General features: G+C 51.4%; 1 protein-coding gene across 4 annotated transcripts in view; it reads right to left on the reverse strand.

The window, feature by feature from the left end:
* The window catches only part of VSX2 (visual system homeobox 2), a 296322-nt gene that overhangs the window by 37163 nt on the left and 235749 nt on the right, over positions 1-23410 (reverse strand). The window lies entirely within an intron of this gene.

Genomic DNA, 23410 nt, shown 5'->3' on the forward strand with positions numbered 1-23410 from the left:
CAGCTTTTCCCACATGTCTGGTTTATGGCTGAATATACACCCGGTGGTCCCATACACCCAGCTTTTCCCATATGTCTGGTTTATATCTGAATATAGACCAGGCGGCCCCATACACCCAGCTTTTTCCATGCATCTGGTTTATGGCTGAATATAGACTAGGCGGCCCCATACACCCAGCTTTTCCCACATGTCTGGTTTATGGCTGAATATACACCCGGCGGTCCCATACACCCAGCTTTTCCCACATGTCTGGTTTATAGCTGAATATAGACCAGGCGGCCCCATACACCCAGCTTTTCCCACATGTCTGGTTTATAGCTGAATATAGACCAGGCGGCCCCATACACCCAGCTTTTCCCATATGTCTGGATTATGGCTGAATATAGACCAGGCGGCCCCATACACCCAGCTTTTCCCACACGTCTGGATTATGGCTGAATATAGACCAGGCGGCCCCATACACCCAGCTTTTCCCACACGTCTGGATTATGGCTGAATATAGACCAGGCGGCCCCATACACCCAGCTTTTCCCATATGTCTCAATTATGGCTGAATATTGAGCAGGCAGCCCCATACACCCAGCTTTTCCCATATGTCTGGTTTATAGCTGAATATAGACCAGGCGGCCCCATACACCCAGCTTTTCCCACACGTCTGGTTTATAGCTTTATATAGGCCAGGCGGCCCCATACACCCAGCTTTTCCCACATGTCTGGTTTATAGCTGAATATAGACTAGGTGGCCCCATACACCCAGCTTTTCCCACATGTCTGGTTTATAGCTGAATATAGACCAGGCAGCCCCATACACCCAGCTTTTCCCATATTTCTGGATTATGGCTGAATATAGACCAGGCGGCTCCATACACCCAGCTTTTCCCATATGTCTCGATTATGGCTGAATATAGACCAGGCGGCCCCATACACCCAGCTTTTCCCATAGGTCTCGATTATGGCTGAATATCGACCCGGCAGCCCCATACACCCAGCTTTTCCCACATGTTTGGTTTATGGCTGAATATAGACTAGGCGGCCCCATACACCCAGCTTTTCCCATATGTCTCGATTATGGCTGAATATAGACCAGGCGGCCCCATACACCCAGCTTTTCCCACACGTCTGGTTTATAGCTGAATATAGACCAGGCGGCCCCATACACCCAGTTTTTCCCATATGTCTGGGTTATAGCTGAATATAGACCAGGCGGCCCCATACACCCAGCTTTTCCCACACGTCTGGTTTATGGCTGAATATAGACCAGGCGGCCCCATACACCCAGCTTTTCCCACACGTCTGGTTTATGGCTGAATATAGACCAGGCGGCCCCATACACCCAGTTTTTCCCATATGTCTGGGTTATAGCTGAATATAGACCAGGCGGCCCCATACACCCAGCTTTTCCCACACGTCTGGTTTATGGCTGAATATAGACCAGGCGGCCCCATACACCCAGCTTTTCTCACACGTCTGGTTTATAGCTGAATATAGACCAGGCGGCCCCATACACCCAGCTTTTCCCACACGTCTGATTTATGGCTGAATATAGACCAGGCGGCCCCATACACCCAGCTTTTCCCACATGTCTGGTTTATGGCTGAATATAGACCAGGCGGCCCCATACACCCAGCTTTTCCCATAAGTCTGGTTTATAGCTGAATATAGACCAGGCGGCCCCATACACCCAGCTTTTCCCATATGTCTGGTTTATAGCTGAATATAGACTAGGCGGCCCCATACACCCAGCTTTTCCTACATGTCTGGTTTATGGCTGAATATAAACCAGGCGGCCCCATACACCCAGCTTTTCCCACATGTCTGGTTTATGGCTGAATATAGACCAGGCGGCCCCATACACCCAGCTTTTCCCATAAGTCTGGTTTATAGCTGAATATAGACCAGGCGGCCCCATACACCCAGCTTTTCCCATATGTCTGGTTTATAGCTGAATATAGACCAGGCGGCCCCATACACCCAGCTTTTCCCATATGTCTGGTTTATGGCTGAATATAGACCAGGCGGCCCCATACACCCAGCTTTTCCCACATGTCTGGTTTATGGCTGAATATAGACCAGGTGGCCCCATACACCCAGCTTTTCCCATATGTCTCGATTATGGCTGAATATCGACCAGGCGGCCCCATACACCCAGCTTTTTCCACATGTCTGGTTTATAGCTGAATATAGACCAGGCGGCCACATACACCCAGCTTTTCCCATATGTCTGTGTGAAGCCCCGCAAGTATTGTGTCGGTGCATTACCTTCAGGGACTCCACGTGGATGAAACCGTCTGGTCACAGGTAGGGAACCTTCTTCTAGGATTGTCGTGACACCACTCTCAGAATTGCGGTCAGTGGGGACCGCCACTGCAGATTGAGGGACGCCTGGGGCTGATGGTGGGTGCAGTCAGTTGTAATAGCCTCCTGAGAGTGAGGCAAGCCCCAGGGCCCTGTGTAGATGTGTAGAACCACAAGGCGCAGAATAACTCCACACAAGCAGAATGTCTTTCAGGGGTTTTACTCACAGAAGGTGGCAGAGTGAGTAACCCGGGCGTAGCTGGGATGAACCAGGCTGGAACCAGGTGTCCTTCAGGCTGACTGATGAGGGTGACTACCGACTCGCCTTCCTTAGCCCTTTGCGTTTTGGGGTAACCCCGACTTTTAGTCCCTATGGGGGTCACCCAGGGAAGTTGCTGAAGCCTCTCTCCCCTTCGTTTTGGCCCGTTTGCTTGTAGCCTGGACCAGGACACTCCGGCTGCTTGCCTCCTGTGAACTATGGGCCCTAACTGTGGCGACGTGGCTGCGGACTCTGTAGTGTGGTCTTGGGGGTATGAAGTGCCCCCTCATGCAGGTTTGGCAAGGAAAGGTGGATCTATCCCTGCACTGGGACCTGCTACCCGTTTGGGCCTGGTAACTCCCTAGCAGTCTCCTTACTTCCCACTCCGTTGCTCTCTCTTTAGCTGTGTGTGGATTTCGGGTAGCACTACTAGGTGACCGTTCTCCCCCGTCGGTAGTCACTGCGCGGACGCTGTTAGACTGCCACAGCCCCAGGGGTCTGCTCCTGACGTCTGCTCTCCCTGGACTGCTGCACTAAACCGGCTCACTGCTCCTCCTCTCCTGTTCTTGCCTACGCCACCTAGCAACCAGGCTCTCTACCACACCCCTTGAGTGGAGATGGAGGCTTCGCCCCCTCCACTCCTCAAGTGGAGGTGAAGGCTTTGCCCCCTCTTGGGATCCCCAGGGGTCCTCTCAAAGGTACATGTGTGAGACCTGATCACTATGCGCCTGTGTAGTCACACCTCGGTCAGCCTTCTGGATTACCTGTATTGTACTGTCCCCAGCATGGGTGCAGTACTCAGTGGTGCCTGACCAGGTCAGGGGCGCCACATTCCCCCTTAGTTATCACCAGCACGTCCTCGGGCTGCAAGACAACATTTTAAAATGCATAAAACATTAAAACATGGTAAAACTTTTAAAACCACCAGGTACCATACATCACCATCCTTCACCCACAAGTCCGTTAACCCACCCTAAACCCTTTCAGGAGGCAGGTCACCGGTTTCTTTTGGTAACCAGGTCTGGGCCATCCACTTCCCCAGACCTTTCCTCCAATCTTCCTCTCCCATTGGCCGCGCCTTCAGCCACTTCTGGCAGGATGTAGAGGCGGCTTTCATGGTCTAGTGGTCTTCAGGGCATACCTGGCCTGGTGAAGCCGCGCCTTCAGCCACTTCTGGCAGGATCCAGAGGCGGCCTTCACAGTTGGTGCTGACCAGGTACCCTCTTTGTGGTGGAGAGCCAGGCCCCATAAACAGGCATGCTCCCTGGTTGCGGGCGAGCCAGGCCCCTAAACAGGCTGGCTCTGGTGGTGGTACCTCTGGGGTAACTATTTACACTGCGAGAGTTTGTGGCTATAGCCAGTTCATAGCCTTAAGGTTCATGGGTTTCTCACATTAGTTCATGTGGGCACATTTCTTAAACATTAACGTTGCAAAACTTTTCAAAACTTTAACTTGCTATACTTCTTTCTTCACTTTACGCAGATTCCTCCTCACCAGGGCTTGGGCCTGTAGGGCTGCGGCACCTGTTGCTTTCTCCATCTCTGTCTTTTCTTTCTTCTTCTGTATCTGTTTCTTTTTCTGTATCTGTTTCTTTTTCTGTTGAGACAGCAGGTTCACTGTAAGGATTGTTGGAACATGGTGTAACATCCAGTGCATACCATCCTCGTTCTCCTTGGTGCATGGTGAATTCCACTGAATCTCCTGTCCGTAGGTTCCTTCCTGGATGTCCTCTGGGCAAATGGGCTCTAACGTCTCTTCTGTTAACAAAGATGCCTTCCTTCATACCAGGAGCTACTATGAAGCCATATCCTGATTTCAAGCTGAAGTCTTCTACTACACCACGACAAAGTGGACCTCTGACCTGGGATTTGGCCCTTCTCAAGAACCGTTTCTCCTCCAAGTCTCTGGCCGTCACTTCATCTTTCTTCTCTGGAGATTGCTGTGCAGGGGAAAACTTTGTTCTGCTGCGGCGCCGTGTCTTGCGGGCTGGATTCTGCTGGGTTGCTACTTCACTGCTTGCAGGCTCCCAGGTGAGGTTTCTGGACAAATCTTCCTCTTCATCCCAGCGGGAGTATGGCAACATCTCTGGCTCTGGGCATGGATCCACTGCTGATGGCTCCGGGGTCAGCTTCTCAGCTTCCTGGCCTCCTCTCCCCCTTAGTTCTTCTGAGCACTCCTGTTGTGGCAGCGCTGGGGATGGGTGTTCATCAGCAGGCCCGGGCGGGGGACTCTTTGGCGTGGTTGCTGCAGGAGTCGCCTTGGGGGTGTGCGGAGGGAGCAGATACCGGTCCACCATCTCCTGTGGGAACTGGGCCTCTAGATCAGCCTTCAGCTTCCAGTATGCGGGGTCCTCTCCTATCAGGGACTTCCTAGCAGGGACTTCCTTAGACTGGGGAGCGGTGTCTGCTCTGGCCTTGCAGGCCGGGGTAAACAGTGGTACATTCTTGTCTTGGCGGGCCGCGCCCTGCATGGCGGCGGCCTGAATCAGCGTCGCTGTCGCAGTCTCACTCAGGGTCGCAGCTGGAGTCTTAGCGGGCATCGCTACCGTGGCCGGTTCTTGGCGGGCCGGGCAGGGCATCGCTGCGGCGGCCTGAATTGGCGTCGCAGCTGCGATGGGATCTGTGCAGGCTGGGCTGGGCGTCGCTGCAGCGATCTGGGCTTGGCGGGCCGCACCTGACGTGGCTGCGGCCTGGTTCAGCACCTCACTTGCGGCGCGGACGAGCGTCGCTGCTGCGGTGGGGTCTTGGCGGGCCGGGCCTAGCATGGCGGCGGCCTGGGTCAGCGTCACACCTGCGGCGTCGATGAGGGTCGCGGCGGCAGCCGGATCTTTGCGGGCCGGGCAGGGCATCTCTGCGGCGGCCTGGGCTTGGCGGGCCGCACCTGGCGTGGCTGCGGCCTGGTTCAGCGTCGCCGCGCCGGGCGCCTCTTCAGGGACCGCGGGCGTGGCAGCAGGGGTCGGGGCATTCGCGCTGGCAGGGGCAACACTGGACTCACCCATCGGTGGTATCATCGGGGTCTGAGTCGTCCGGTCTGGCACTCGTCGCGTGGCTCTCCCCTCGTAGGCCTAAACCGCTGCAGCCATCTCCAGAAGCTCCGTGCGTCCCTCTCTGATCTGCCTTACGACCCTGGCCTCCAGTTGGTCGCATAGCTGGGCAAGCTCCCGACACCACCAGGCAGCGGAGCCTGGTTCTGGATCTCTGTGTTCAGACGCCATTTCCTCTAACAGCAGACTTCTGGCTCCCTTTCTGTCCCGACGTCTCTGAACGCCTCCGCTCTCATCACTTGCGAGGTCAGGACTCTGCAGGGGATCTCTGGGTAGCCACACCTCTTCGTGGGCGGTAACTTCTCCCAGCGCGGGCTGCTGTTGTTTTTCAGCGCGCTTTTCATGGTGGCAATATGGCGGCGCTTCCAATTTTCCAAGCGGACCGCCCAGGCACATGGTCACCTGTCTGAACAGGTCTAGTCCTTATCCTGTTCGTGACGCCAGATGTGAAGCCCCGCAAGTATTGTGTCGGTGCATTACCTTCAGGGACTCCACGTGGATGAAACCGTCTGGTCACAGGTAGGGAACCTTCTTCTAGGATTGTCGTGACGCCACTCTCAGAATTGCGGTCAGTGGGGACCGCCACTGCAGATTGAGGGACGCCTGGGGCTGATGGTGGGTGCAGTCAGTTGTAATAGCCTCCTGAGAGTGAGGCAAGCCCCAGGGCCCTGTGTAAGTGTGTAGAACCACAAGGCGCAGAATAACTCCACACAAGCAGAATGTCTTTCAGGGGTTTTACTCACAGAAGGTGGCAGAGTGAGTAACCCGGGCGTAGCTGGGATGAACCAGGCTGGAACCAGGTGTCCTTCAGGCTGACTGATGAGGGTGACTACCGACTCGCCTTCCTTAGCCCTTTGCGTTTTGGGGTAACCCCGACTTTTAGTCCCTATGGGGGTCACCCAGGGAAGTTGCTGAAGCCTCTCTCCCCTTCGTTTTGGCCCGTTTGCTTGTAGCCTGGACCAGGACACTCCGGCTGCTTGCCTCCTGTGAACTATGGGCCCTAACTGTGGCGACGTGGCTGCGGACTCTGTAGTGTGGTCTTGGGGGTATGAAGTGCCCCCTCATGCAGGTTTGGCAAGGAAAGGTGGATCTATCCCTGCACTGGGACCTGCCACCCGTTTGGGCCTGGTAACTCCCTAGCAGTCTCCTTACTTCCCACTCCGTTGCTCTCTCTTTAGCTGAAGATGGATTTCGGGTAGCACTACTAGGTGACCGTTCTCCCCCGTTGGTAGTCACTGCGCGGACGCTGTTAGACTGCCACAGCCCCAGGGGTCTGCTCCTGACGTCTGCTCTCCCTGGACTGCTGCACTAAACCGGCTCACTCGTGGGACCTGCACTGCTGCTCCTGTCTGAGCTCCACTTCCATGCTCCTCACTCCTCCACACTCTGCTTCAGACTCACTGTTCCCTCCTCTCCTGTTCTTGCCTACGCCACCTAGCAACCAGGCTCTCTACCACACCCCTTGAGTGGAGATGGAGGCTTCGCCCCCTCCACTCCTCAAGTGGAGGTGAAGGCTTTGCCCCCTCCTGGGATCCCCAGGGGTCCTCTCAAAGGTACATGTGTGAGACCTGATCACTATGCGCCTGTGTAGTCACACCTCGGTCAGCCTTCTGGATTACCTGTATTGTACTGTCCCCAGCATGGGTGCAGTACTCAGTGGTGCCTGACCAGGTCAGAGGCGCCACATCTGGTTTATGGCTGAATATAGACCAGGCGGCCCCATACACCCAGCTTTTCCCACATGTCTGGTTTATGGCTGAATATAGACCAGGTGGCCCCATACACCCAGCTTTTCCCATATGTCTCGATTATGGCTGAATATCGACCAGGCGGCCCCATACACCCAGCTTTTTCCACATGTCTGGTTTATGGCTGAATATACACCCGGTGGTCCCATACACCCAGCTTTTCCCATATGTCTGGTTTATAGCTGAATATAGACCAGGCGGCCCCATACACCCAGTTTTTCCCACACGTCTGGATTATAGCTGAATATACACCCGGTGGTCCCATACACCCAGCTTTTCCCATATGTCTGGTTTATAGCTGAATATAGACCAGGCGGCCCCATACACCCAGTTTTTCCCACATGTCTGGTTTATGGCTGAATATACACCCGGTGGTCCCATACACCCAGCTTTTCCCATATGTCTGGTTTATATCTGAATATAGACCAGGCGGCCCCATACACCCAGCTTTTTCCATACATCTGGTTTATGGCTGAATATAGACTAGGCGGCCCCATACACCCAGCTTTTCCCACATGTCTGGTTTATAGCTGAATATAGACCAGGCGGCCCCATACACCCAGCTTTTCCCACATGTCTGGTTTATGGCTGAATATACACCCGGCGGTCCCATACACCCAGCTTTTCCCACATGTCTGGTTTATAGCTGAATATAGACCAGGCGGCCCCATACACCCAGCTTTTCCCATATGTCTGGTTTATAGCTGAATATAGACCAGGCGGCCCCATACACCCAGCTTTTCCCATATGTCTGGTTTATAGCTGAATATAGACCAGACGGCCCCATACACTCAGCTTTTCCCACATGTCTGGTTTATAGCTGAATATAGACCAGGCGGCCCCATACACCCAGCTTTTCCCACATGTCTGGTTTATAGCTGAATATAGACCAGGCGGCCCCATACACCCAGCTTTTCCCACATGTCTGGTTTATAGCTGAATATAGACCAGGCGGCCCCATACACTCAGCTTTTCCCACATGTCTGGTTTATAGCTGAATATAGACCAGGCGGCCCCATACACCCAGCTTTTCCCACATGTCTGGTTTATAGCTGAATATAGACCAGGCAGCCCCATACTCCCAGCTTTTCCCACACGTCCGATTTATGGCTGAATATAGACCAGGCGGCCCCATACACCCAGCTTTTCCCACACGTCTGGTTTATAGCTGAATATAGACCAGGCGGCCCCATACACCCAGCTTTTCCCACATGTCTGGATTATAGCTGAATATAGACCAGGCGGCCCCATACACCCAGCTTTTCCCACATGTCTGGTTTATAGCTGAATATAGACCAGGCAGCCCCATACATTTAGCTTTTCTCACATGTCTGGTTTATGGCTGAATATAGACCAGGCGGCCCCATACACCCAGCTTTTCCCATATGTCTGGTTTATAGCTGAATATAGACCAGGCGGCCCCATACACCCAGCTTTTCCCATATGTCTGGTTTATAGCTGAATATAGACCAGGTGGTCCCATACACCCAGCTTTTCCCGTATGTCTCGATTATGGCTGAATATAGACCAGGCGGCCCCATACACCCAGCTTTTCCCATATGTCTGGTTTATAGCTGAATATAGACCAGGCGGCCCCATACACCCAGCTTTTCCCATATGTCTCGATTATGGCTGAATATCGACCAGGCAGCCCCATACACCCAGCTTTTCCCACATGTCTGGTTTATGGCTGAATATAGACTAGGCGGCCCCATACACCCAGCTTTTCCCATATGTTTCGATTATGGCTGAATATAGACCAGGCGGCCCCATACACCCAGCTTTTCCCACACGTCTGGTTTATAGCTGAATATAGACCAGGCGGCCCCATACACCCAGCTTTTCCCACATGTCTGGATTATAGCTGAATATACACCCGGCGGTCCCATACACCCAGCTTTTCCCACGTCTGGTTTATAGCTGAATATAGACGAGGCGGCCCCATACACCCAGCTTTTCCTACATGTCTGGTTTATGGCTGAATATAGACCAGGCAGCCCCATACACCCAGCTTTTCCCACGTCTGTTTTATAGCTGAATATAGACCAGGCGGCCCCATACACCCAGCTTTTCCCACATGTCTGGTTTATGGCTGAATATAGACCAGGCGGCCCCATACACCCAGCTTTTCCCATAAGTCTGGTTTATAGCTGAATATAGACCAGGCGGCCCCATACACCCAGCTTTTCCCATATGTCTGGTTTATAGCTGAATATAGACCAGGCGGCCCCATACACCCAGCTTTTCCCATATGTCTGGTTTATAGCTGAATATAGACCAGGCGGCCCCATACACCCAGCTTTTCCTACATGTCTGGTTTATGGCTGAATATAGACCAGGCGGCCCCATACACCCAGCTTTTCCCATATGTCTGGTTTATAGCTGAATATAGACTAGGCGGCCCCATACACCCAGCTTTTCCTACATGTCTGGTTTATGGCTGAATATAGACCAGGCGGCCCCATACACCCAGCTTTTCCCATATGTCTGGTTTATGGCTGAATATAGACCAGGCGGCCCCATACACCCAGCTTTTCCCATATGTCTGGTTTATAGCTGAATATAGACCAGGCGGCCCCATACACCCAGCTTTTCCCATATGTCTGGTTTATGGCTGAATATAGAACAGGCGGCCCCATACACCCAGCTTTTCCCACATGTCAGGATTATAGCTGAATATACACCCGGCGGTCCAATACACCCAGCTTTTCCCACACGTCTGGTTTATAGCTGAATATAGACCAGGCGGCCCCATACACCCAGCTTTTCCCACATGTCTGGTTTATGGCTGAATATAGACCAGGCGGCCCCATACACCCAGCTTTTCCCACATGTCTGGATTATAGCTGAATATACACCCGGCGGTCCCATACACCCAGTTTTTCCCACACGTCTGGTTTATGGCTGAATATACACCAGGCGGCCCCATACACCCAGCTTTTCCCACACGTCTGGATTATAGCTGAATATACACCCGGCGGTCCAATACACCCAGCTTTTCCCACACGTCTGGTTTATAGCTGAATATAGACCAGGCGGCCCCATACACCCAGCTTTTCCCACATGTCTGGTTTATGGCTGAATATAGACCAGGCGGCCCCATACACCCAGCTTTTCCCATATGTCTGGATTATGGCTGAATATAGACCAGGCGGCCCCATACACCCAGCTTTTCCCACATGTCTGGGTTATAGCTGAATATACACCCGGCGGCCCCATACACCCAGCTTTTCCCACATGTCTGGGTTATAGCTGAATATAGACCAGGCGGCCCCATACACCCAGCTTTTCCCATATGTCTGGTTTATGGCTGAATATAGACCAGGCGGCCCCATACACCCAGCATTTCTCATATGTCTGGTTTATAGCTGAATATAGACCAGGCGGCCCCATACACCCAGCTTTTCCCATATGTCTGGTTTATGGCTGAATATAGACCAGGCGGCCCCATACACCCAGCTTTTCCCATATGTCTGGTTTATAGCTGAATATAGACCAGGCAGCCCCATACACCCAGCTTTTCCCATATGTCTGGATTATGGCTGAATATAGACCAGGCGGCCCCATACACCCAGCTTTTCCCATATGTCTGGTTTATAGCTGAATATAGACCAGGCGGCCCCATACACCCAGCTTTTCCCACATGTCTGGATTATGGCTGAATATAGACCAGGCGGCCCCATACACCCAGCTTTTCCCATATGTCTGGTTTATAGCTGAATATAGACCAGGCGGCCCCATACACCCAGCTTTTCCCATATGTCTGGATTATGGCTGAATATAGACCAGGCGGCTCCATACACCCAGCTTTTCCCATATGTCTGGTTTATAGCTCAATATAGACCAGGCGGCCCCATACACCCAGCTTTTCCCATATGTCTGGATTATGGCTGAATATAGACCAGGCGGCCCCATACACCCAGCTTTTCCCATATGTCTGGTTTATAGCTGAATATAGACCAGGCGGCCCCATACACCCAGCTTTTCCCACACGTCTGGTTTATAGCTGAATATAGACCAGGCGGCCCCATACACCCAGCTTTTCCCATATGTCTGGTTTATAGCTGAATATAGACCAGGCGGCCCCATACACCCAGCTTTTCCCATATGTCTGGTTTATGGCTGAATATAGACCAGGCGGCCCCATACACCCAGCTTTTCCCATATGTCTGGTTTATAGCTGAATATAGACCAGGCGGCCCCATACACCCAGCTTTTCCCATATGTCTGGTTTATAGCTGAATATAGACCAGGCGGCCCCATACACCCAGCTTTTCCCACATGTCTGGTTTATAGCTGAATATAGACCAGGCGGCCCCATACACCCAGCTTTTCCCACATGTCTGGATTATAGCTGAATATACACCCGGCGGTCCCTTACACCCAGCTTTTCCCACACGTCTGGTTTATGGCTGAATATAGACCCGGCGGTCCCATACACCCAGCTTTTCCCACATGTCTGGTTTATGGCTGAATATAGACCAGGCGGCCCCATACACCCAGCTTTTCCCATATGTCTGGTTTATGGCTGAATATAGACCAGGCGGCCCCATACACCCAGCTTTTCTCACACGTCTGGTTTATAGCTGAATATAGACCAGGCGGCCCCATACACCCAGCTTTTCCCATATGTCTGGTTTATGGCTGAATATAGACCAGGCGGTCCCATACACCCAGCTTTTCCCATATGTCTGGTTTATGGCTGAATATACACCCGGCGGCCCCATACACCCAGCTTTTCCCACACGTCTGGTTTATAGCTGAATATAGACCAGGCGGCCCCATACACCCAGCTTTTCCCATATGTCTGGGTTATAGCTGAATATACACCCGGCGGCCCCATACACCCAGCTTTTCCCACACGTCTGGATTATAGCTGAATATAGACCAGGCGGCCCCATATACTCAGCTTCTCCCACATGTCTGGTTTATAGCTGAATATAGACCAGGCGGCCCCATATACCCAGCTTTTCCCATATGGCTGGGTTATAGCTGAATATACACCCGACGGTCCCATACACCCAGCTTTTCCCATATGTCTGGGTTATAGCTGAATATACACCCGGCGGCCCCATACACCCAGCTTTTCCCACACGTCTGGTTTATAGCTGAATATAGACCATGCAGCCCCATACACCCAGCTTTTCCCATATGTCTGGTTTATAGCTGAATATAGACCAGGCGGCCCCATACACCCAGCTTTTCCCATATGTCTGGTTTATGGCTGAATATAGACCTGGCGGCCCCATACACCCAGCTTTTCCCATATGTCTGGTTTATAGCTGAATATAGACCAGGCGGCCCCATACACCCAGCTTTTCCCATAAGTCTGGTTTATGGCTGAATATAGACCAGGCGGCCCCATACACCCAGCTTTTCCCACACGTCTGGTTTATAGCTGAATATAGACCAGGCGGCCCCATACACCCAGCTTTTCCCATATGTCTCAATTATGGCTGAATATTGACCAGGCAGCCCCATACACCCAGCTTTTCCCACATGTCTGGTTTATAGCTGAAAATAGACCAGGCGGCCCCATACACCCAGCTTTTCCCACATGTCTGGATTATAGCTGAATATAGACCAGGCGGCCCCATACACCCAGCTTTTCCCACATGTCTGGTTTATAGCTGAATATAGACCAGGCAGCCCCATACATTTAGCTTTTCTCACATGTCTGGTTTATGGCTGAATATAGACCAGGCGGCCCCATACACCCAGCTTTTCCCATATGTCTGGTTTATAGCTGAATATAGACCAGGCGGCCCCATACACCCAGCTTTTCCCATATGTCTGGTTTATAGCTGAATATAGACCAGGTGGTCCCATACACCCAGCTTTTCCCGTATGTCTCGATTATGGCTGAATATAGACCAGGCGGCCCCATACACCCAGCTTTTCCCATATGTCTGGTTTATAGCTGAATATAGACCAGGCGGCCCCATACACCCAGCTTTTCCCATATGTCTCGATTATGGCTGAATATCGACCAGGCAGCCCCATACACCCAGCTTTTCCCACATGTCTGGTTTATGGCTGAATATAGACTAGGCGGCCCCATACACCCAGCTTTTCCCATATGTCTCGATTATGGCTGAATATAGACCAGGCGGCCCCATACACCCAGCTTTTCCCACACGTCTGGTTTATAGCTGAATATAGACCAGGCGGCCCCATACACCCAGCTTTTCCCACATGTCTGGATTATAGCTGAATATACACCCGGCGGTCCCATACACCCAGCTTTTCCCACGTCTGGTTTATAGCTGAATATAGACCAGGCGGCCCCATACACCCAGCTTTTCCCACATGTCTGGTTTATGGCTGAATATAGACCAGGCGGCCCCATACACCCAGCTTTTCCCATAAGTCTGGTTTATAGCTGAATATAGACCAGGCGGCCCCATACACCCAGCTTTTCCCATATGTCTGGTTTATAGCTGAATATAGACCAGGCGGCCCCATACACCCAGCTTTTCCCATATGTCTGGTTTATAGCTGAATATAGACCAGGCGGCCCCATACACCCAGCTTTTCCTACATGTCTGGTTTATGGCTGAATATAGACCAGGCGGCCCCATACACCCAGCTTTTCCCATATGTCTGGTTTATAGCTGAATATAGACTAGGCGGCCCCATACACCCAGCTTTTCCTACATGTCTGGTTTATGGCTGAATATAGACCAGGCGGCCCCATACACCCAGCTTTTCCCATATGTCTGGTTTATGGCTGAATATAGACCAGGCAGCCCCATACACCCAGCTTTTCCCATATGTCTGGTTTATAGCTGAATATAGACCAGGCGGCCCCATACACCCAGCTTTTCCCATATGTCTGGTTTATGGCTGAATATAGAACAGGCGGCCCCATACACCCAGCGTTTCCCACATGTCTGGATTATAGCTGAATATACACCCGGCGGTCCAATACACCCAGCTTTTCCCACACGTCTGGTTTATAGCTGAATATAGACCAGGCGGCCCCATACACCCAGCTTTTCCCACATGTCTGGTTTATGGCTGAATATAGACCAGGCGGCCCCATACACACAGCTTTTCCCACACGTCTGGATTATAGCTGAATATACACCCGGCGGTCCAATACACCCAGCTTTTCCCACACGTCTGGTTTATAGCTGAATATAGACCCGGCGGCCCCATACACCCAGCTTTTCCCACATGTCTGGTTTATGGCTGAATATAGACCAGGCGGCCCCATACACCCAGCTTTTCCCATATGTCTGGATTATGGCTGAATATAGACCAGGCGGCCCCATACACCCAGCTTTTCCCACATGTCTGGGTTATAGCTGAATATACACCCGGCGGCCCCATACACCCAGCTTTTCCCACATGTCTGGGTTATAGCTGAATATAGATCAGGCGGCCCCATACACCCAGCTTTTCCCATATGTCTGGTTTATGGCTGAATATAGACCAGGCGGCCCCATACACCCAGCTTTTCCCATATGTCTGGTTTATAGCTGAATATAGACCAGGCGGCCCCATACACCCAGCTTTTCCCATATGTCTGGTTTATGGCTGAATATAGACCAGGCGGCCCCATACACCCAGCTTTTCCCATATGTCTGGTTTATAGCTGAATATAGACCAGGCAGCCCCATACACCCAGCTTTTCCCATATGTCTGGATTATGGCTGAATATAGAACAGGCGGCCCCATACACCCAGCTTTTCCCATATGTCTGGTTTATAGCTGAATATAGACCAGGCGGCCCCATACACCCAGCTTTTCCCACATGTCTGGATTATGGCTGAATATAGACCAGGCGGCCCCATACACCCAGCTTTTCCCATATGTCTGGTTTATAGCTGAATATAGACCAGGCGGCCCCATACACCCAGCTTTTCCCATATGTCTGGATTATGGCTGAATATAGACCAGGCGGCTCCATACACCCAGCTTTTCCCATATGTCTGGTTTATAGCTGAATATAGACCAGGCGGCCCCATACACCCAGCTTTTCCCATATGTCTGGATTATGGCTGAATATAGACCAGGCGGCCCCATACACCCAGCTTTTCCCATATGTCTGGTTTATAGCTGAATATAGACCAGGCGGCCCCATACACCCAGCTTTTCCCATATGTCTGGTTTATAGCTGAATATAGACCAGGCGGCCCCATACACCCAGCTTTTCCCATATGTCTGGTTTATGGCTGAATATAGACCAGGCGGCCCCATACACCCAGCTTTTCCCATATGTCTGGTTTATAGCTGAATATAGACCAGGCGGCCCCATACACCCAGCTTTTCCCATATGTCTGGTTTATAGCTGAATATAGACCAGGCGGCCCCATACACCCAGCTTTTCCCACATGTCTGGATTATGGCTGAATATAGACCAGGCGGCCCCATACACCCAGCTTTTCCCATATGTCTGGTTTATAGCTGAATATAGACCAGGCGGCCCCATACACCCAGCTTTTCCCATATGTCTGGATTATGGCTGAATATAGACCAGGCGGCTCCATACACCCAGCTTTTCCCATATGTCTGGTTTATAGCTGAATATAGACCAGGCGGCCCCATACACCCAGCTTTTCCCATATGTCTGGATTATGGCTGAATATAGACCAGGCGGCCCCATACACCCAGCTTTTCCCATATGTCTGGTTTATAGCTGAATATAGACCAGGCGGCCCCATACACCCAGCTTTTCCCATATGTCTGGTTTGTAGCTGAATATAGACCAGGCGGCCCCATACACCCAGCTTTTCCCATATGTCTGGTTTATGGCTGAATATAGACCAGGCGGCCCCATACACCCAGCTTTTCCCATATGTCTGGTTTATAGCTGAATATAGACCGGGCGGCCCCATACACCCAGCTTTTCCCATATGTCTGGTTTATAGCTGAATATAGACCAGGCGGCCCCATACACCCAGCTTTTCCCACATGTCTGGTTTATAGCTGAATATAGACCAGGCGGCCCCATACACCCAGCTTTTCCCACATGTCTGGATTATAGCTGAATATACACCCGGCGGTCCCTTACACCCAGCTTTTCCCACACGTCTGGTTTATGGCTGAATATAGACCCGGCGGTCCCATACACCCAGCTTTTCCCACATGTCTGGTTTATGGCTGAATATAGACCAGGCGGCCCCATACACCCAGCTTTTCCCATATGTCTGGTTTATGGCTGAATATAGACCAGGCGGCCCCATACACCCAGCTTTTCTCACACGTCTGGTTTATAGCTGAATATAGACCAGGCGGCCCCATACACCCAGCTTTTCCCATATGTCTGGTTTATGGCTGAATATACACCCGGCGGCCCCATACACCCAGCTTTTCTCACACGTCTGGTTTATAGCTGAATATAGACCAGGCGGCCCCATACACCCAGCTTTTCCCATTTGTCTGGGTTATAGCTGAATATACACCCGGCGGCCCCATACACCCAGCTTTTCCCACACGTCTGGATTATAGCTGAATATAGACCAGGCGGCCCCATATACCCAGCTTCTCCCACATGTCTGGTTTATAGCTGAATATAGACCAGGCGGCCCCATATACCCAGCTTTTCCCATATGGCTGGGTTATAGCTGAATATACACCCGGCGGTCCCATACACCCAGCTTTTCCCATATGTCTGGGTTATAGCTGAATATACACCCGGCGGCCCCATACACCCAGCTTTTCCCACACGTCTGGTTTATAGCTGAATATAGACCAGGCAGCCCCATACACCCAGCTTTTCCCATATGTCTGGTTTATGGCTGAATATAGACCAGGCGGCCCCATACACCCAGCTTTTCCCATATGTCTGGTTTATAGCTGAATATAGACCAGGCGGCCCCATACACCCAGCTTTTCCCACACGTCTGGTTTATGGCTGAATATAGACTAGGCGGCCCCATACACCCAGCTTTTCCCACATGTCTGGTTTATAGCTGAATATAGACCAGGCGGCCCCATACACCCAGCTTTTCCCATATGTCTGGTTTATGGCTGAATATAGACCAGGCAGCCCCATACACCCAGCTTTTCCCATATGTCTGGTTTATAGCTGAATATAGACCAGGCGGCCCCATACACCCAGCTTTTCCCATATGTCTGGTTTATGGCTGAATATAGACCAGGCGGCCCCATACACCCAGCTTTTCCCACATGTCTGGATTATAGCTGAATATACACCCGGCGGTCCCATACACCCAGCTTTTCCCACACGTCTGGTTTATGGCTGAATAGAGACCAGGCGGCCCCATACACCCAGCTTTTCCCACACGTCTGGATTATAGCTGAATATACACCCGGCGGTCCCATATACCCAGCTTTTCCCACACGTCTGGTTTATAGCTGAATATAGACCAGGCGGCCCCATACACCCAGCTTTTCCCACATGTCTGGTTTATGGCTGAATATAGACCAGGCGGCCCCATACACCCAGCTTTTCCCATATGTCTGGATTATGGCTGAATATAGACCAGGCGGCCCCATACACCCAGCTTTTCCCACATGTCTGGGTTATAGCTGAATATACACCCGGCGGCCCCATACACCCAGCTTTTCCCACATGTCTGGGTTATAGCTGAATATAGACCAGGCGGCCCCATACACCAAGCTTTTCCCACATGTCTGGTTTATGGCTGAATATAGACCAGGCGGCCCCATACACCCAGCTTTTCCCATATGTCTGGTTTATAGCTGAATATAGACCAGGCGGCCCCATACACCCAGCTTTTCCCATATGTCTGGTTTATGGCTGAATATAGACCAGGCGGCCCCATACACCCAGCTTTTCCCATATGTCTGGTTTATAGCTGAATATAGACCAGGCAGCCCCATACACCCAGCTTTTCCCATATGTCTGGATTATGGCTGAATATAGACCAGGCGGCCCCATACACCCAGCTTTTCCAATATGTCTGGTTTATAGCTGAATATAGACCAGGCGGCCCCATACACCCAGCTTTTCCCACATGTCTGGATTATGGCTGAATATAGACCAGGCGGCCCCATACACCCAGCTTTTCCCATATGTCTGGTTTATGGCTGAATATAGACCAGGCGGCCCCATTCACCCAGCTTTTCCCATATGTCTGGTTTATAGCTGAATATAGACCAGGCGGCCCCATACACCCAGCTTTTCCCATATGTCTGGATTATGGCTGAATATAGACCAGGCGGCTCCATACACCCAGCTTTTCCCATATGTCTGGTTTATAGCTGAATATAGACCAGGCGGCCCCATACACCCAGCTTTTCCCATATGTCTGGATTATGGCTGAATATAGACCAGGCGGCCCCATACACCCAGCTTTTCCCATATGTCTGGTTTATAGCTGAATATAGACCAGGCGGCCCCATACACCCAGCTTTTCCCATATGTCTGGTTTATAGCTGAATATAGACCAGGCGGCCCCATACACCCAGCTTTTCCCATATGTCTGGTTTATGGCTGAATATAGACCAGGCGGCCCCATACACCCAGCTTTTCCCATATGTCTGGTTTATAGCTGAATATAGACCAGGCGGCCCCATACACCCAGCTTTTCCCATATGTCTGGTTTATAGCTGAATATAGACCAGGCGGCCCCATACACCCAGCTTTTCCCACATGTCTGGTTTATGGCTGAATATAGACCAGGCGGTCCCATACACCCAGCTTTTCCCACACGTCTGGTTTATAGCTGAATATAGACCAGGCGGCCCCATACACCCAGCTTTTCCCATATGTCTGGTTTATGGCTGAATATAGACCAGGCGGCCCCATACACCCAGTTTTTCCCATATGTCTGGTTTATAGATGAATATAGACCAGGCGGCCCCATACACCCAGCTTTTCCCACATGTCTGGGTTATAGCTGAATATACACCCGGCGGTCCCATACACCCAGCTTTTCCCACACGTCTGGTTTATGGCTGAATATAGACCCGGCGGTCCCATACACCCAGCTTTTCCCACATGTCTGGTTTATGGCTGAATATAGACCAGGCGGCCCCATACACCCAGCTTTTCCCATATGTCTAGTTTATGGCTGAATATAGACCAGGCGGCCCCATACACCCAGCTTTTCCCATATGTCTGGTTTATGGCTGAATATAGACCAGGCGGTCCCATACACCCAGCTTTTCTCATATGTCTGGTTTATGGCTGAATATACACCCGGCGGCCCCATACACCCAGCTTTTCCCACACGTCTGGATTATAGCTGAATATAGACCAGGCGGCCCCATATACCCAGCTTCTCCCACATGTCTGGTTTATAGCTGAAGATAGACCAGGCGGCCCCATATACCCAGCTTTTCCCATATGTCTGGGTTATAGCTGAATATACACCCGGCGGTCCCATACACCCAGCTTTTCCCATATGTCTGGGTTATAGCTGAATATACACCCGGCGGCCCCATACACCCAGCTTTTCCCACACGTCTGGTTTATAGCTGAATATAGACCAGGCAGCCCCATACACCCAGCTTTTCCCATATGTCTGGTTTACAGCTGAATATAGACCAGGCGGCCCCATACACCCAGCTTTTCTCACACGTCTGGTTTATAGCTGAATATAGACCAGGCAGCCCCATACACCCAGCTTTTCCCATATGTCTGGTTTATAGCTGAATATAGACCAGGCGGCCCCATACACCCAGCTTTTCCCACACGTCTGGTTTATGGCTGAATATAGACCAGGCGGCCCCATACACCCAGCTTTTCCCATATGTCTGGTTTATAGCTGAATATAGACCAGGCGGCCCCATACACCCAGCTTTTCCCACATGTCTGGTTTATGGCTGAATATAGACCAGGCAGCCCCATACACCCAGCTTTTCCCACATGTCTGGATTATGGCTGAATATAGACCAGGCAGCCCCATACACCCAGCTTTTCCCACACGTCTGGTTTATAGCTGAATATAGACCAGGCGGCCCCATACACCCAGCTTTTCCCATATGTCTGGTTTATAGCTGAATATAGACCAGGCGGCCCCATACACCCAGCTTTTCCCATATGTCTGGTTTATAGCTGAATATAGACCAGGCGGCCCCATACACCCAGCTTTTCCCATATGTCTGGTTTATAGCTGAATATAGACCAGGCGGCCCCATACACCCAGCTTTTCCCATATGTCTGGTTTATGGCTGAATATAGACCAGGCGGCCCCATACACCCAGCTTTTCCCATATGTCTGGTTTATAGCTGAATATAGACCAGGCGGCCCCATACACCCAGCTTTTCCCACATGTCTGGTTTATGGCTGAATATAGACCAGGCGGCCCCATACACCCAGCTTTTCCCACATGTCTGGATTATAGCTGAATATAGACCAGGCGGCCCCATACACCCAGCTTTTCCCACATGTCTGGTTTATGGCTGAATATAGACCAGGCGGCCCCATACACCCAGCTTTTCCCATATGTCTGGTTTATGGCTGAATATAGACCAGGCGGCCCCATACATTTAGCTTTTCCCACACGTCTGGATTATAGCTGAATATACACCAGGCGGCCCCATACACCCAGCTTTTCCCACATGTCTGGGTTATAGCTGAATATAGACCAGGCGGTCCCATACACCCAGCTTTTCCTATATGTCTGGTTTATGGCTGAATATAGACCAGGCGGCCCCATACACCCAGCTTTTCCCATATGTCTGGTTTATGGCTGAATATAGACCAGGCGGCCCCATACACCCATCTTTTCCCACACGTCTGGTTTATTGCTGAATATAGACCAGGCGGCCCCATACACCCAGCTTTTCCCACATGTCTGGTTTATGGCTGAATATAGACCCGGCGGCTCCATACACCCAGCTTTTCTCACACGTCTGGTTTATGGCTGAATATAGACCAAGGGCCCCATACACCCAGCTTTTCCCGCATGTCTGGTTTATGGCTGAATATAGACCAGGCGGCCCCATACACCCAGCTTTTCCCACACGTCTGGTTTATGGCTGAATATAGACCAGGCGGCCCCATACACCCAGCTTTTCCCATATGTCTGGTTTATGGCTGAATATAGACCAGGCGGCCCCATACACCCAGCTTTTCCCATATGTCTGGTTTATAGCTGAATATAGACCAGGCGGCCCCATACACCCAGCTTTTCCCATATGTCTGGTTTATGGCTGAATATAGACCAAGGGCCCCATACACCCAGCTTTTCCCGCATGTCTGGTTTATGGCTGAATATAGACCAGGCGGCCCCATACACCCAGCTTTTCCCACACGTCTGGTTTATGGCTGAATATAGACCCGGCGGTCCCATACACCCAGCTTTTCCCATATGTCTGGGTTATAGCTGAATATAGACTAGGCGGCCCCATACACCCAGCTTTTCCCACATGTCTGGTTTATGGCTGAATATAGACCAGGCGGCCCCATACACCCAGCTTTTCCCACACGTCTGGTTTATGGCTGAATATAGACCAGGCGGCCCCATACACCCAGCTTTTCCCATATGTCTGGTTTATGGCTGAATATAGACCAGGCGGCCCCATACACCCAGCTTTTCCCATATGTCTGGTTTATAGCTGAATATAGACCAGGCGGCCCCATACACCCAGCTTTTCCCACGTGTCTGGTTTATGGCTGAATATAGACCCGGCGGCTCCATACACCCAGCTTTTCTCACACGTCTGGTTTATGGCTGAATATAGACCAGGCAGTCCCATACACCCAGCTTTTCCCACACGTCTGGTTTATAGCTGAATATAGACCAAGGGCCCCATACACCCAGCTTTTCCCATATGTCTGGTTTATGGCTGAATATAGACCAGGCGGCCCCATACACCCAGCTTTTCCCATATGTCTGGTTTATGGCTGAATATAGACCAAGGGCCCCATACACCCAGCTTTTCCCATATGTCTGGTTTATGGCTGAATATAGACCCGGCGGCTCCATACACCCAGCTTTTCTCACACGTCTGGTTTATGGCTGAATATAGACCGGGCGGCCCCATACACCCAGCTTTTCCCATATGTCTTGTTTATGGCTGAATATAGACCAAGGGCCCCATACACCCAGCTTTTCCCATATGTCTGGTTTATAGCTGAATATAGACCAGGCGGCCCCATACACCCAGCTTTTCCCACACGTCTGGTTTATAGCTGAATATAGACCAGGCGGCCCCATACACCCAGCTTTTCCCATATGTCTGGATTATAGCTGAATATAGACCAGGCGGCCCCATACACCCAGCTTTTCCCACACGTCTGGTTTATAGCTGAATATAGACCAGGCGGCCCCATACACCCAGCTTTTCCCACACGTCTGGTTTATTGCTGAATATAGACCAGGCGGCCCCATACACCCAGCTTTTCCCATATGTCTGGTTTATGGCTGAATATAGACCAAGGGCCCCATACACCCAGCTTTTCCCATATGTCTGGTTTATGGCTGAATATAGACCAGGCGGCCCCATACACCCAGCTTTTCCCACATGTCTGGTTTATGGCTGAATATAGACCCGGCGGCTCCATACACCCAGCTTTTCTCACACGTCTGGTTTATGGCTGAATATAGACCAGGCAGTCCCATACACCCAGCTTTTCCCACACGTCTGGTTTATAGCTGAATATAGACCAAGGGCCCCATACACCCAGCTTTTCCCATATGTCTGGTTTATGGCTGAATATAGACCAAGGGCCCCATACACCCAGCTTTTCCCATATGTCTGGTTTATGGCTGAATATAGACCCGGCGGCTCCATACACCCAGCTTTTCTCACACGTCTGGTTTATGGCTGAATATAGACCGGGCGGCCCCATACACCCAGCTTTTCCCATATGTCTGGTTTATGGCTGAATATAGACCAAGGGCCCCATACACCCAGCTTTTCCCATATGTCTGGTTTATAGCTGAATATAGACCAGGCGGCCCCATACACCCAGCTTTTCCCACACGTCTGGTTTATAGCTGAATATAGACCAGGCGGCCCCATACACCCAGCTTTTCCCATATGTCTGGATTATAGCTGAATATAGACCAGGCGGCCCCATACACCCAGCTTTTCCCACACGTCTGGTTTATAGCTGAATATAGACCAGGCGGCCCCATACACCCAGCTTTTCCCACACGTCTGGTTTATTGCTGAA

This window comes from Anomaloglossus baeobatrachus, chromosome 12 (assembly GCF_048569485.1).
Source record: "Anomaloglossus baeobatrachus isolate aAnoBae1 chromosome 12, aAnoBae1.hap1, whole genome shotgun sequence".
In the NCBI taxonomy this organism is placed as follows: domain Eukaryota; kingdom Metazoa; phylum Chordata; class Amphibia; order Anura; family Aromobatidae; genus Anomaloglossus; species Anomaloglossus baeobatrachus.